This window comes from Rattus norvegicus, chromosome 9, assembly GCF_036323735.1.
Source record: "Rattus norvegicus strain BN/NHsdMcwi chromosome 9, GRCr8, whole genome shotgun sequence".
Lineage (NCBI taxonomy): Eukaryota > Metazoa > Chordata > Mammalia > Rodentia > Muridae > Rattus > Rattus norvegicus.
Window position 1 is genome coordinate 65,569,496 of NC_086027.1, and position 14,901 is coordinate 65,584,396.

Here is a 14,901-nt window from a genome sequence, read left to right on the forward strand (position 1 = left end):
TTCCTACCCATTCAGTTTCCATGGAGAGCAGTATATTGTCTCAGGCTCTCTTCTGTACCCTCCATGTAGACTGCTCCCAGGGGCTGACCTCCCCTGTGAGCTGACATTTAGCAGTTGCCTTCCTTCATATTTACGAGCATGGTATTCAGTAACTACATCAACTCAAAGAATATACATAGAATGGGCACGAAGACAGTTCCCAGATTAAAGATTCCTAAACCATGTAGGAAATGGACAGGGGAAGTTTTTGGCATAAATCCTGTTTTAAATCTCTCTTATGTCCTGAACCAGGGGGAAAGCTGGGGAGTGAGCTCCTGAGAACTTATAAGCCCTTTTAGCCAATAAAAACTTTCCTGGTATTTTTTCCATTTGCTGAAGATCGCATCTCTCCTTCGTGTAACTGTAAGTCAGTAGCTAACACAAATGCTAGACTCTACATCTGTTTCCAAAAAAAACACTGTCTTTGCCTACTTTTTAAACACAGGAGTGTGACAGTTTATGGCATGCAGAGCCATAGTCACCAGGCTCTGACCCACTGTCCATACCTCTGCTCTAAGCAGAATCTCACCCTCCTTTCTTAGAAACATGTAAATCTTCATAACATCATATCCCCATGGCATTAATGTCTCCCCCCACTTCTCAGAGTTAAGATGACTCTTCTAGAAACTTTAACTTCTCAGACTGATTACGCAGCCTTGTCAGTAAGTCTAGTATTCCACACACTTCTTCCTTAGACCGAAGAGCAAGTTGCATCAAACAATTAGGAACCAGTGCTTGCCAATATCCCATCATGGAGGAGAATATGGCTCATGGAGATGAGGCCCCACCCACCTCTGAGGAGCCAGTTAACAGATACTGGGAGAGACTGAGCGGCTTTCCTTTTTTTTTTTTTTTTTTTTTCTTTTTTTAAAGATTTATTTATTATTTTATGTATGTGAGTACACTGTCCTCAGACATACCAGAAGAGGGCAATTAATCCCATTACAGATGGTTGTGAGCCACCATGTGGTTGCTGGGATTTGAACTCAGGACCTCTGGAAGAGCAGTCAGTGCTCTTAACCACTGAGCCATCTCTCCAGTCCCTGAACAAAAGATTCTTAATTTGTTTTTTCTACTATTTTTTAAAATCACTTTATATTACTTTCACTTTTATTTTTTTATTTTTTTTTATCTTTATTTTTTTTATTAACTTGAGTATTTCTTATATACATTTCGAGTGTTATTCCCTTTCCCGGTTTCCGGGCAAACATCCCCCTCCCCCCTCCCCTTCCTTATGGGTGTTCCCCTCCCAACCCTCCCCCCATTGCCGCCCTCCCCCCATAGACTAGTTCACTGGGGGTTCAGTCTTAGCAGGACCCAGGGCTTCCCCTTCCACTGGTGCTCTTACTAGGATATTCATTGCTACCTATGGGGTCAGAGTCCAGGGTCAGTCCATGTATAGTCTTTAGGTAGTGGCTTAGTCCCTGGAAGCTCTGATTGCTTGGCATTGTTGTACTTTTGGGGTCTCGAGCCCCTTCAAGCTCTTCCAGTTCTTTCTCTGATTCCTTCAATAGGGGACCTATTCTCAGTTCAGTGGTTTGCTGCTGGCATTCACCTCTGTATTTGCTGTATTCTGGCTGTGTCTCTCAGGAGAGATCTACATCCGGCTCCTGTCGGTCTGCACTTCTTTGCTTCATCCATCTTGTCTAATTGGGTGGCTGTATATGTATGGGCCACCTGTGGGGCAGGCTCTGAATGGGTGTTCCTTCAGTCTCTGTTTTAATCTTTGCCTCTCCCTTCCCTGCCAAGGGTATTCTTTTTCCTCATTTAAAGAAGGAGTGAAGCATTCACATTTTGATCATCCGTTTTGAGTTTCATTTGTTCTAGGGATCTAGGGTAATTCAAGCATTTGGGCTAATAGCCACTTATCAATGAGTGCATACCATGTGTGTCTTTCTGTGATTGGGTTAGCTCACTCAGGATGATATTTTCCAGTTCCAACCATTTGCCTACGAATTTCATAAACTCGTTGTTTTTGATAGCTGAGTAATATTCCATTGTGTAGATGTACCACATTTTCTGTATCCATTCCTCTGTTGAAGGGCATCTGGGTTCTTTCCAGTTTCTGGCTATTATAAATAAGGCTGCGATGAACATAGTGGAGCACGTGTCTCTTTTATATGTTGAGGCATCTTTTGGGTATATGCCCAAGAGAGGTATAGCTGGATCCTCAGGCAGTTCAATGTCCAATTTTCTGAGGAACCTCCAGACTGATTTCCAGAATGGTTTTACCAGTCTGCAATCCCACCAACAATGGAGGAGTGTTCCTCTTTCTCCACATCCTCGCCAGCATCTGCTGTCACCTGAGTTTTTGATCTTAGCCATTCTCACTGGTGTGAGGTGAAATCTCAGGGTTGTTTTGATTTGCATTTCCCTTATGACTAAAGATGTTGAACATTTCTTTAGGTGTTTCTCCGCCATGCGGCATTCCTCAGCTGTGAATTCTTTGTTTAGCTCTGAACCCCATTTTTTAATAGGGTTATTTGTTTCCCTGCGGTCTAACTTCTTGAGTTCTTTGTATATTTTGGATATAAGGCCTCTATCTGTTGTAGGATTGGTAAAGATCTTTTCCCAATCTGTTGGTTGCCGTTTTGTCCTAACCACAGTGTCCTTTGCCTTACAGAAGCTTTGCAGTTTTATGAGATCCCATTTGTCGATTCTTGATCTTAGAGCATAAGCCATTGGTGTTTTGTTCAGGAAATTTTTTCCAGTGCCCATGTGTTCCAGATGCTTCCCTAGTTTTTCTTCTATTAGTTTGAGTGTGTCTGGTTTGATGTGGAGGTCCTTGATCCACTTGGACTTAAGCTTTGTACAGGGTGATAAGCATGGATCGATCTGCATTCTTCTACATGTTGCCCTCCAGTTGAACCAGCACCATTTGCTGAAAATGCTATCTTTTTTCCATTGGATGGTTTTGGCTCCTTTGTCAAAAATCAAGTGACCATAGGTGTGTGGGTTCATTTCTGGGTCTTCAATTCTATTCCATTGGTCTATCTGTCTGTCTCTGTACCAATACCATGCAGTTTTTATCACTATTGCTCTGTAATACTGCTTGAGTTCAGGGATAGTGATTCCCCCTGAAGTCCTTTTATTGTTGAGGATAGCTTTAGCTATCCTGGGTTTTTTGTTATTCCAGATGAATTTGCAAATTGTTCTGTCTAACTCTTTGAAGAATTGGATTGGTATTTTGATGGGGATTGCATTGAATCTGTAGATTGCTTTTGGTAAAATGGCCATTTTTACTATATTAATCCTGCCAATCCATGAGCATGGGAGATCTTTCCATCTTCTGAGGTCTTCTTCAATTTCTTTCCTCAGTGTCTTGAAGTTCTTATTGTACAGATCTTTTACTTGCTTGGTTAAAGTCACACCGAGGTACTTCATATTATTTGGGTCTATTATGAAGGGTGTCGTTTCCCTAATTTCTTTCTCGGCTTGTTTCTCTTTTGTATAGAGGAAGGCAACTGATTTATTTGAGTTAATTTTATACACAGCCACTTTGCTGAAGTTGTTTATCAGCTTTAGTAGTTCTCTGGTGGAACTTTTGGGATCACTTAAATATACTATCATGTCATCTGCAAATAGTGATATTTTGACCTCTTCTTTTCCGATCTGTATCCCTTTGATCTCCTTTTGTTGTCTGATTGCTCTGGCTAGAACTTCAAGAACTATATTGAATAAGTAGGGAGAGAGTGGGCAGCCTTGTCTAGTCCCTGATTTTAGTGGGATTGCTTCAAGTTTCTCTCCATTTAGTTTAATGTTAGCAACTGGTTTGCTGTATATGGCTTTTACTATGTTTAGGTATGGGCCTTGAATTCCTATTCTTTCCAGGACTTTTATCATGAAGGGGTGTTGAATTTTGTCAAATGCTTTCTCAGCATCTAATGAAATGATCATGTGGTTCTGTTCTTTCAGTTTGCTTATATAATGGATCACGTTGATGGTTTTCCGTATATTAAACCATCCCTGCATGCCTGGGATGAAGCCTACTTGATCATGGTGGATGATTGTTTTGATGTGCTCTTGAATTCGGTTTGCCAGAATTTTATTGAGTATTTTTGCGTCGATATTCATAAGGGAAATTGGTCTGAAGTTCTCTTTCTTTGTTGTGTCTTTGTGTGGTTTAGGTATAAGAGTAATTGTGGCTTCGTAGAAGGAATTCGGTAGGGCTCCATCTGTTTCAATTTTGTGGAACAGTTTGGATAATATTGGTATGAGGTCTTCTATGAAGGTTTGATAGAATTCTGCACTAAACCCATCTGGACCTGGGCTCTTTTTGGTTGGGAGACCTTTAATGACTGCTTCTATTTCCTTAGGAGTTATGGGGTTGTTTAACTGGTTTATCTGTTCCTGATTTAACTTCGATACCTGGTATCTGTCTAGGAAATTGTCCATTTCCTGAAGATTTTCAAATTTTGTTGAATATAGGTTTTTATAGTAAGATCTGATGATTTTTTGAATTTCCTCTGAATCTGTAGTTATGTCTCCCTTTTCATTTCTGATTTTGTTAATTTGGACGCACTCTCTGTGTCCTCTCGTTAGTCTGGCTAAGGGTTTATCTATCTTGTTGATTTTCTCAAAGAACCAACTTTTGGTTCTGTTGATTCTTTCTATGGTCCTTTTTGTTTCTACTTGGTTGATTTCAGCTCTGGGTTTGATTATTTCCTGCCTTCTACTCCTCCTGGGTGTATTTGCTTCTTTTTGTTCTAGAGCTTTTAGGTGTGCTGTCAAGCTGCTGACATATGCTCTTTCCTGTTTCTTTCTGCAGGCACTCAGCGCTATGAGTTTTCCTCTTAGCACAGCTTTCATTGTGTCCCATAAATTTGGGTATGTTGTATCTTCATTTTCATTAAATTCTAAAAAGTTTTTAATTTCTTTCTTTATTTCTTCCTTGACCAGGTTATCATTGAGTAGAGCATTGTTCAATTTCCACGTATATGTGGGCATTCTTCTCTTACTGTTATTGAAGACCAGTTTTAGGCCGTGGTGGTCCGATAGCACGCATGGGATTATTTCTATCTTTCTGTACCTGTTGAGGCCCGTTTTTTGACCAATTATATGGTCAATTTTGGAGAAAGTACCATGAGGAGCTGAGAAGAAGGTATATCCTTTTGCTTTAGGATAGAATGTTCTATAAATATCCGTTAAGTCCATTTGGCTCATGACTTCTCTTAGTCTGTCGACATCACTGTTTAATTTCTGTTTCCATGATCTGTCCATTGATGAGAGTGGGGTGTTGAAATCTCCCACTATTATTGTGTGAGGTGCAATGTGTGTTTTGAGCTTTAGTAAGGTTTCTTTTACGTATGTAGGTGCCCTTGTATTTGGGGCATAGATATTTAGGATTGAGAGTTCATCTTGGTGGATTTTTCCTTTGATGAATATGAAGTGTCCTTCCTTATCTTTTTTGATGACTTTTAGTTGGAAATTGATTTTATTTGATATTAGAATGGCTACTCCAGCTTGCTTCTTCTGACCATTTGCTTGGAAAGTTGTTTTCCAGCCTTTCACTCTGAGGTAGTGTCTGTCTTTGTCTCTGAGGTGTGTTTCCTGTAGGCAGCAGAATGCAGGGTCCTCGTTGCGTATCCAGTTTGTTAATCTATGTCTTTTTATTGGGGAGTTGAGGCCATTGATATTGAGAGATATTAAGGAATAGTGATTATTGTTTCCCTTTATATTCATATTTGGATGTGAGGTTATGTTTGTGTGCTTTCATTCTCTTTGTTTTGTTGCCAAGACGATTAGTTTCTTGCTTCTTCTAGGGTATAGCTTGCCTCCTTATGTTGGGCTTTACCATTTATTATCCTTTGTAGTGCTGGATTTGTAGAAAGATATTGTGTAAATTTGGTTTTGTCATGGAATATCTTGGTTTCTCCATCAATGTTAATTGAGAGTTTTGCTGAATACAGTAACCTGGGCTGGCATTTGTGTTCTCTTAGGGTCTGTATAACATCAGTCCAGGATCTTCTGGCCTTCATAGTTTCTGGCGAGAAGTCTGGTGTGATTCTGATAGGTCTCCCTTTATATGTTACTTGACCTTTTTCCCTTACTGCTTTTAATATTCTTTCTTTATTTTGTGCGTTTGGTGTTTTGACAATTATGTGACGGGAGGTGTTTCTTTTCTGGTCCAATCTATTTGGAGTTCTGTAGGCTTCTTGTATGTCTATGGGTATCTCTTTTTTTAGGTTAGGGAAGTTTTCTTCTATGATTTTGTTGAAGATATTTACTGGTCCTTTGAGCTGGGAGTCTTCACTCTCTTCTATACCTATTATCCTTAGGTTTGATCTTCTCATGGAGTCCTGGATTTCCTGTATGTTTTGGACCAGTAGCTTTTTCCGCTTTACATTATCTTTGACAGTTGAGTCAATGATTTCTATGGAATCTTCTGCTGAGCGGCTTTCCTTAGAAGTGTCCTCAGTGGTAAGTCACCATGCTCCAGAGAACAAAAGCTCTACCAGAGCTCATGCAGGGAACCCTAATTAACCTCAATTGGTCACAAAAACAAGCAAAACTAAAGAGATGAAAATAATAGATTTGGTGGTTCGGTGGGAGTGATATTAAGGCCTAAGAGGAGGTAACAGGGAATAAATATGACCAAGATTTTTAATATACATGTATAAAATTGTCAAAGGATTAAAAAAATAAATAGTACCTGAGTTTTATGTCTTCCAACTTTGCAGCATGCTTTATCATTGAGTAGCTCAGACATTAAAGGGACACATAAAGCTCCAAATGAACTATCAATCTTTAAATAGATTAGCTCAAGCTTCCTATAATAAGCCATCTGGGTAGCGGGCATGGAGCAATGGAGACAGAGAGAGTCCAAGAGAGATCAAGGGACAGAATTTTTTCCTGAGCCAATAGGTAAAATGCTTGTAACCATGCCAGCCCCCGTCACGGAAAGGTGATGGTTGCCAAGCTTAGTGACTGGAGTTTGACAAGCCCAGGGCCCACATGGTAGAGGGAAAGAACGTCTTCTGATCTTCGCATGGCTATGCTCCTGTACACACAGAACAGACAAGCGAAGAGATGAATGCGATTAGGAATAGTAACGCCGCTCCCAAACGCTGCTCTTCTGTTTTCAAGTCCAGAGGTAAACAAGATTAAAATTTGAAGTGAGATGTGGATATTTGAAAACTAACTCTTGTTCCTGCCTTCGGCAATTTACTAAGCATCTTTAAGGCTCAAGTACTTTATCTGCCTTGTGGAAATGATGTTTGTAGGAGTTTATCTCCTTGTCTCCATTACTGGCTGCTGCGTGGATGAGCCTTTTCTGATTGCAACTGTTTCACCACAGGCGCATGCGTGTGTGTGTGTGTTTGTGTGTGTGTGTGTGTGTGTGTGTGTGTGTGTGTGTGTGTGCACATGTACGCATGTATGCTAGCGCTAGGTCTAAGCTGTTGCTATTACTCTGATAATAAAGTCTGAATGGAAAGCCAGTGGAAAACTTAGGTATAGGAGAACTGGAAGTCATCTGGGAAACTCAGTTGCTATGCTAGGGATGAAATTATTCATTTTCTTCATTACAAATTATACATTTCATCATTGGCGACCGAACCAGAGATCCCCAATCTGAGTGCCACAGGAAGGAAGATAAAGAGGATGCATTCTTTCTGTCTATATCTCCCAACACTACCTTCTCTTTCATGGCCATGTGATGCTTTTCTTTCAGTATTCTAAGTACAACTATTTACATGTATAATCCAAAATGCCTGCTGTCTATGTCTTCCCAAGTCTTTCTGCCTTGAGGGAAATTCAATACTTTCATAATTAAATGAAATGAATTAGGTCTCTATGCCACACACTAAGGAAGTCCAGAATTCTCACATTCTTGTGAGTGGCTGGATCTTTTCCTTCAGACTTAAATTCTTTCCCACTGCTCTGCAGCCATGTTCTTCCTTCTACGTAGCCTTTGGGTCCAACTTGTCTCTTCTCAAGGTTGAACACTGTCCATAGCAGGGAAACTGAACTGCCTTCCTTAGGCGTGTGCTCAGTGGTAAGTCACCGTACTCCAGAGAAGATAACTTCTAGCAATGCTCATTCAAGGAAACTCAATGGGTCGAGAAAGCAGCCAAGCAAAAGATACGAAAGTAAGAGAGGGTGTATTAAGAAATGTTTTGCTCTGCTCCTCCCTGTTCCTGAGACAGCCGCATCTTCTCGTGCAGTGCCAGCCTCGTCTCATAGACAAGATGGTGAAGGTCGGTGTGAACGGATTTGGCTGTATTTGGCGCCTGGTTACCAGGGTTGCCTTCTGCTCTGCATCTGGCAAAGTGGAGATTGTTGCCATCAATGACCCCTTCATTGACCTCAACTACATGGTCTACATGGTCCAGTATGACTCAACCCACGGCAAGTTCAACAGCACAGTCAAGGCTGAGAATGGGAAGCTTGTCATCAATGGGAAGCCCATCACCATCTTCCAGGAGCGAGATCCCGCTAACATCAAATGGGGTGACGTTGGTGCTGAGTATGTCATGGAGTCTACTGGTGTCTTCATCACCATGGAGAAGGCTGGGGCTCACTTGAAGGGTGGGGACAAAAGGGTCATCATCTCTGCCCCTTCAGCCGATGCCCCCATGTTTGTGATGGGTGTGAACCACGAGAAATATGACAACCCCCTCAAGATTGTCAGCAATGCATCCTGCACCACCAACTGCTTAGCCCCCCTGGCCAAGGTGATCCATGACAACTTTGGCATCGTGGAAGGGCTCATGACCACAGTCCATGCCATCACTGCCACTCAGAAGACTGTGGATGGCCCCTCTGGAAAGCTGTGGCGTGATGGCTGTGGGCAGCCCAGAACATCATCCCTGCATCCACTGGTGCTGCCAAGGCTGTGGGCAAGGTCATCCCAGAGCTGAACGGGAAGCTCACTGGCATGGCCTTCCATGTTCCTACCCCCAATGTATCCGTTGTGGATCTGACATGCTGCCTGGAGAAATCTGCCAAGTATGATGACATCAAGAAGGTGGGGAAACAAGTGTCTGAGGGCCTACCAAAGGGCATCCTGGGCTACACTGAGGATCAGGTTGTCTCGTGAGACTTCAACAGCAACTCCCACTCTTCCACCTTTAATGCTGGGGCTGGCATTGCTCTCAATGACAACTTTGTAAAGCTCATTTCCTGGTATGACAATGAATATGGCTACAGCAACAGGATGGTGGACCTCATGGCCTACATGGCCTCCAAGGAGCAAGAAACCCTGGACTACCCAGCCCAGCAAGGATACTGAGAGAAGAGAGAGGCCCTCAGTTGCTGAGGAGTCCCCATCCCAGCTCAGCCCCCAACACTGAGCATCTCCCTCACGATTCCATCCCAGACCCCATAACAACAGGAGGGGCCTAGGGAGCCCTCCCTTCTCTCCTGAATACCATCAATAAAGTTCGCTGCACCCCCCCCCAAAAAAAAAGAAAGAAAGAGAAGAAATGTTTTGGTGAGAGATGGGGTAAGGCATGACAGAGGATAATAGTAATAAAAATGACCAAATTCTATGACATGCATTATGAACTGGAATAGGAATTCATACCAGAAGAGATGGGTATTTGAGAACTACTCATCCTGCAGTTCCCACGGTTTCCTACAAAGATAATTTCTAGATGAGCAGCTTGGGAGACTCCAACATGCTACCCCACACCTTGCTTTCCCGTGTGTCTCCTTCTACTATACATTAGGAATTCACGAAACTCTGCCTCATCCACCCTTCAAGTAAAACATTTTAAAATCCCCTTTCATTTGACAGAGCATTGTCACGTTCTATATATCTGATAGAGACAATTGGAAAAGAGCTCAGTATTTAATTTTCTTAAGCTAAATTTCATTCTTTAGGTCAAATGGTCAAACTAGAGAAGAAATGAAAATAAATGTGTTGATGGCTCTTCAAAATTTCGAAGTTTTAAAGTGTAAACTGACACTATAAAACTCCTGATACCTCTACATCATGGTGATTATGGTCCCAAAACGTGTTGGCTGGTCTTTCCTGTTCATTTGACCCATAGAGTATGTTTGACATAAGTTTGACACTAGAGATTGAGAAACTCAAGTGTTTCCCAGCCTAAAATATTAGCACACAAACTTCCAATATCTCTCCTCCTGTTCATTGCAAAGCTACTATCCTAGGCTCATATTTCTAAGCTACAGAAGAATATGACCAGGTCTGCAAAAGTCCTATTCTTTGAGAGGATGTGAGGTCCTGTGCTATTCCATGAAGAGATGTTCAATTTACTGTAACACCACAGTTCGTGTATTATAAAACAGAGCTGGCTTATACAAGAACTATATGCCTTGATTCCTGGCACAATAAATAGGTCACCTCAGTAGACCTGGTGGTTCTAAAGGATCCTGATGAGCATTAGTGGATTTGTGCTCTGTCATAGTTTCTCACTCCCGTTCCTGGTTTTGACATTACTCTCTGTTGCTTATAAGGCATTTCCATTATGCTGAACTTTCTGGATGTCATGGTCCCTTTTCTTTTCCTTTTTATTCTTTAAACCTGATCCCTTAGGCTAGATGAAGGCTGGCATTACAGGCACTAAAGTGAAATTCAAACCACTTCCAGATGCCCTCCTAAAAGCTGCAAGCTAAAGAGAAAAGATAGTCAAGGCTCAACAGACTAAGCATGGTTGAATGTTTACCAAAAAGTCCATGTGTTGCTAATCAATAAATTCATTGCTTCATGCTTAGGGCTCTTTAAAGGTATAAAAAAATGCATGTTTGCATGCTTTACATTGTTATTAAGTTTTCATGTCATAATGAATGTGTAATTGTTCTTATATTTACCTGATTGTTATCTTTCTTCATCTTTTTAAGAAAAAGTAAATAAAACATCAAGGTACACTACCATTTTATGGATCAGCCAATAGGTCAATGCTTAGAACAGCATAACTGTGTGGAAAGAGATCAACGAAGAGAGATCTGTGGCTGAGTCACCTGACTTCTGTGGCTGAGCCACCTGACTTAGTAGGCAGGCTGCCTAATTCAAATTCCATCTCTGTTGCCACTGACTTTCAGAAGCCTCAATTTTCTCACATTTTAAATTTGGAATGATATGATCTACTCCATGTGCTAATCGATGGAAATGGAGTAAGGGAATACTCTGGCTAGAATAAATCATTTCTAAAAGCTTACTACTGTTAATTTTTTAACTTGGCTAGAATGACTGCTAAGGCTCAAACCTTCTATTTAGACCGAAAGCATTTGCACTAAACAGTGTACAATGGTTTAATCCAGAAAACAAAAAAGTCACTTTTTTCTGCCCTTAGTCACTTATTACCCAAAATTATAGTTATGACCTAAAGGCCATGCATTAAAAGTGCCAGGAAAACAGTATAAACCAAGAGAGACAGGTTCGCATGAAGCCTTAATTCTAAAGAGAGGAAAATAAACTTAACAGATAACAAAATGGTGTCTGATAGTAATAGCACTGTACAGAAAATAAAATGAGTGCTCAAATGGGAGAACATAGAAGGAAGATTGTGGGAGAGGTTATACCCTACAAGTGAAACTAAGACCAAGACCTGACTGAGCATACTCCAGAAAAAGGAAAAGCAGGTGTTCATGCCAAAAAAAAAAAAAAAAAAAACAGGGAGAGAGTGCTTGGGGTTCTTGAAATTCTAGTCTCACAGGTAAAGAGGCACAGCCAACTTCAGCAACATGGAGCTGTGAGTCTTTCTTACTTTGGTCAAGTTTAGATTTCACACTGAATGAGATGGAAAGCTTTGGGACAGGTGGGAAGAATACTAGTACAATTTCATTTACAATTCTATATCATCACTTGGGTGGTCAGTCTGAGAATGACTTGACAGCTTGCATTGAATAAAAGACATGCAGTTTTCTAAAGTGGAACTAAAAGGAGAGAACTCATTTTTCTTACTTCTGCAATATTTGCACAGGAGAAGAGAATCCTAATCAATCAATGAAATTTCTTGGCCCCTTCCTGCCTTACCTGAGCTTGCACTCTACTTGCATATACATTAACACATACCTATTTGTCTAAGATCTTTCAACATTTTACTAAGATTATAAGTCTTCATATTAAGGTTCAATGAATTCCAAGAAGACTGTATTGCATATATACACATATATAATAAGGACAATATAAACAACAAAGGGAAGATTTATCAAAATTCAAAACAGTATTTCTGACTAAGTATAAGAAAAGGGGACTATCAAATGTCTTAGGACACTCTTATATCCATGACATAAAGGGTGACTTAAATATTTATTGTCCTTTAAGTTTCATGAATAAGAAGATTTTTGTATAGATAAATACCACAGTAAGAAGAGAATCCGTAAGTTCATTCTTCTGTTACATAAGAAGAACAGGTGACTTCTAATAACATCCTTCTTCCAGGAGAACATGGCCTCTACAGGGGCCAAAGAAGCCTGCTTTGGCTTTCTTGGGCACTCAATTCCTCCCTGCATCCATTCTTCGGCACACAATGAACCAGCCACCTCTCTTCTTATCTACCAACAATAAAGAATATGGCCCAAGCATAGAGTTGTTTTGAGACAGGTGTGACAAAGACAACACCTGTAATTTGAGGAGTGCCTGCTGCCTCCTCTCTCTGAGAATGAACTGGGGAGAAGCCCAGAACCATGTCTGCTTAGCTTTACTGTACTAAACCCACAGTATAATGGATAGCGACACGGAATAGATTTGATTATGCTGACAGTGGCAGCTGCTGGAATATGCCCCAAGCATGAGCTAACACGCTTAGAACAGGTTGTGTGCAGTAGTCTCACCAACCCTTAAGCAATAAACAGTTATCACTTCAAATGAATCATTTCTCCTATTTCACATTTTGACAAAGTAGAATCATCTACACTCTAACTTATTTTAAGAATATAAAGAGATTTCTCTGCAATAGATAGACTAGGGAATGATGTAAGGATAGTGCAAAACTTTCTATTTCTTTATACACTGTCTTCTTCATGAAATAAATGAGACCGATGCAAAAGGGTGAGCCCCAATGACCTGTGCCCCACACAAATGCCCCATGTATCCACATGCTCCTCAAATACCTGCCTGCTACCTCATTTCTCCAGCCTGCCTTATGAGCCACGCTGGTCCATATCTGGTATTAGAATTTTACGTCTAATTTCTGATCACCTGCAGTCCATCACTCTATGATAACTCTTAAGCCATGTACTTCCAAGATCTACTTCTCTGAGCTAACCTTCGGTTTGCAAATTTATTGCATTATTTACATATTTCCTCACCATGAAATGTGTGTGAAGCAGTGTGTTTCAATTGTGTGCATGTGTGTGTGCATGTGCGTGTGCATGTGTGTGTGTGTGTGTGTGTGTGTGTGTGTGTGTGTGTCAGCTCTAGGTCTAGGTTCCTAATGCACATGTCCTGTCTCATCTACATCACCTAATTGCCAAGGAAACAGCCTATATCCAAAATGCAAACCCATAGTTTTTCTGGGTTGAGTTCCTAAACTAAGCTAATATCTAAGATCATGGGGCGATTTATAAAAATTGATTTATAGTTTTTCTGATTCTTAACATATGTTTAATTGTGATGCTCAGAGTGGGAAAATTTTTGCACACAAAAATTCGTGGATTATTTCATTTGCAATTTTGGTTATTTCCATCTTGCCTAGATGTTTTCCTTTTATATTCACTATTTTATTAATTATCTACTTTTTTTATTAACTTGAGTATTTCTTATTTACATTTCAAGTGTTATTCCCTTTCCCGGTTTCCGGGCCAACATCCCCCTAACCCTTTCCCCTCCCCTTCTTTAGGGGTGTTCCCCTCCCCATCCTCCCCCCATTGCTGCCCTCCCCCCAACAATCACGTTCACTGGGGGTTCAGTCTTAGCAGGACCCAGGGCTTCCCCTTACACTGGTAATCTTACTAGGATAAGATCTACCTATGCTACCTATGAGGTCAGAGTCCAGGGTCAGTCCATGTATAGTCTTTAGGTAGTGGCTTACTCCCTGGAAGCTCTGGTTGCTTGGCATTGTTGTTCATATGGGGTCTCGAGCCCCTTCAAGCTCTTCCAGTTCTTTCTCTGATTCCTTCAACGGGGGTCCTATTCTCAGTTCAGTAGTTTGCTGCTGGCATTCGCCTCTATATTTGCTGTATTCTGGCTGTGTCTCTCAGGAGAGATCTACATCTGGCTCCTGTCTGCCTGTCCTTCTTTGCTTCATCCATCTTGTCTAATTGGGTGGCTGTATATGTATGGGCCACATGTGGGGCAGGCTCTGAATGGGTGTTCCTTCTGTCTCTGTTTTAATCTTTGCCTCTCTATTCCCTGCCAAAGGTATTCTTGTTCTCCTTTTAAAGAAGGAGTGAAGCATTCACATTTTGATCATCTGTCTTGAGTTTCATGTGTTCTAGGCATCTAGGGTACTTCAAGCATTTGGGCTAATAGCCACTTATCAATGAGTGCATACCATGTGTGTTTTTCTGTGATTGGGTTACCTCACTCAGGATGATATTTTCCAGTTCCAACCAGTTGCCTACGAATTTCATAAAGTCATTGTTTTTGATAGCTGAGTAATATTCCATTGTGTAGATGTACCACATTTTCTGTATCCATTCCTCTGTTGAAGGGCATCTGGGTTCTTTCCAGCTTCTGGCTATGATAAATAAGGCTGCTTTGAACATAGTGGAGCATGTGACTTTTTTATATGTTGGGGCATTTTTTGGGTATATGCCCAAGAAAAGTATAACTGGATCCTCAGGCAGTTCAATGTCCAATTTTCTGAGGAACCTCCAGACTGATTTCCAGAATGGTTGTACCAGTGTGCAATCCCACCAACAATGGAGGAGTGTTCCTCTTTCTCCACACCCTCGCCAGCATTTGCTGTCACCTGAGTTTTTGATCTTAGCCATTCTCACTGGTGTGAGGTG

At 41.1% G+C, this 14,901-nt stretch overlaps 1 pseudogene; it reads left to right on the forward strand.

Annotated features, from left to right (window-relative positions):
- The first annotated feature begins 8,228 nt into the window (after positions 1–8,228).
- Positions 8,229–9,431, forward strand: LOC108352000 (glyceraldehyde-3-phosphate dehydrogenase pseudogene; annotated as a pseudogene).
- The last annotated feature ends 5,470 nt before the right edge of the window (positions 9,432–14,901 follow it).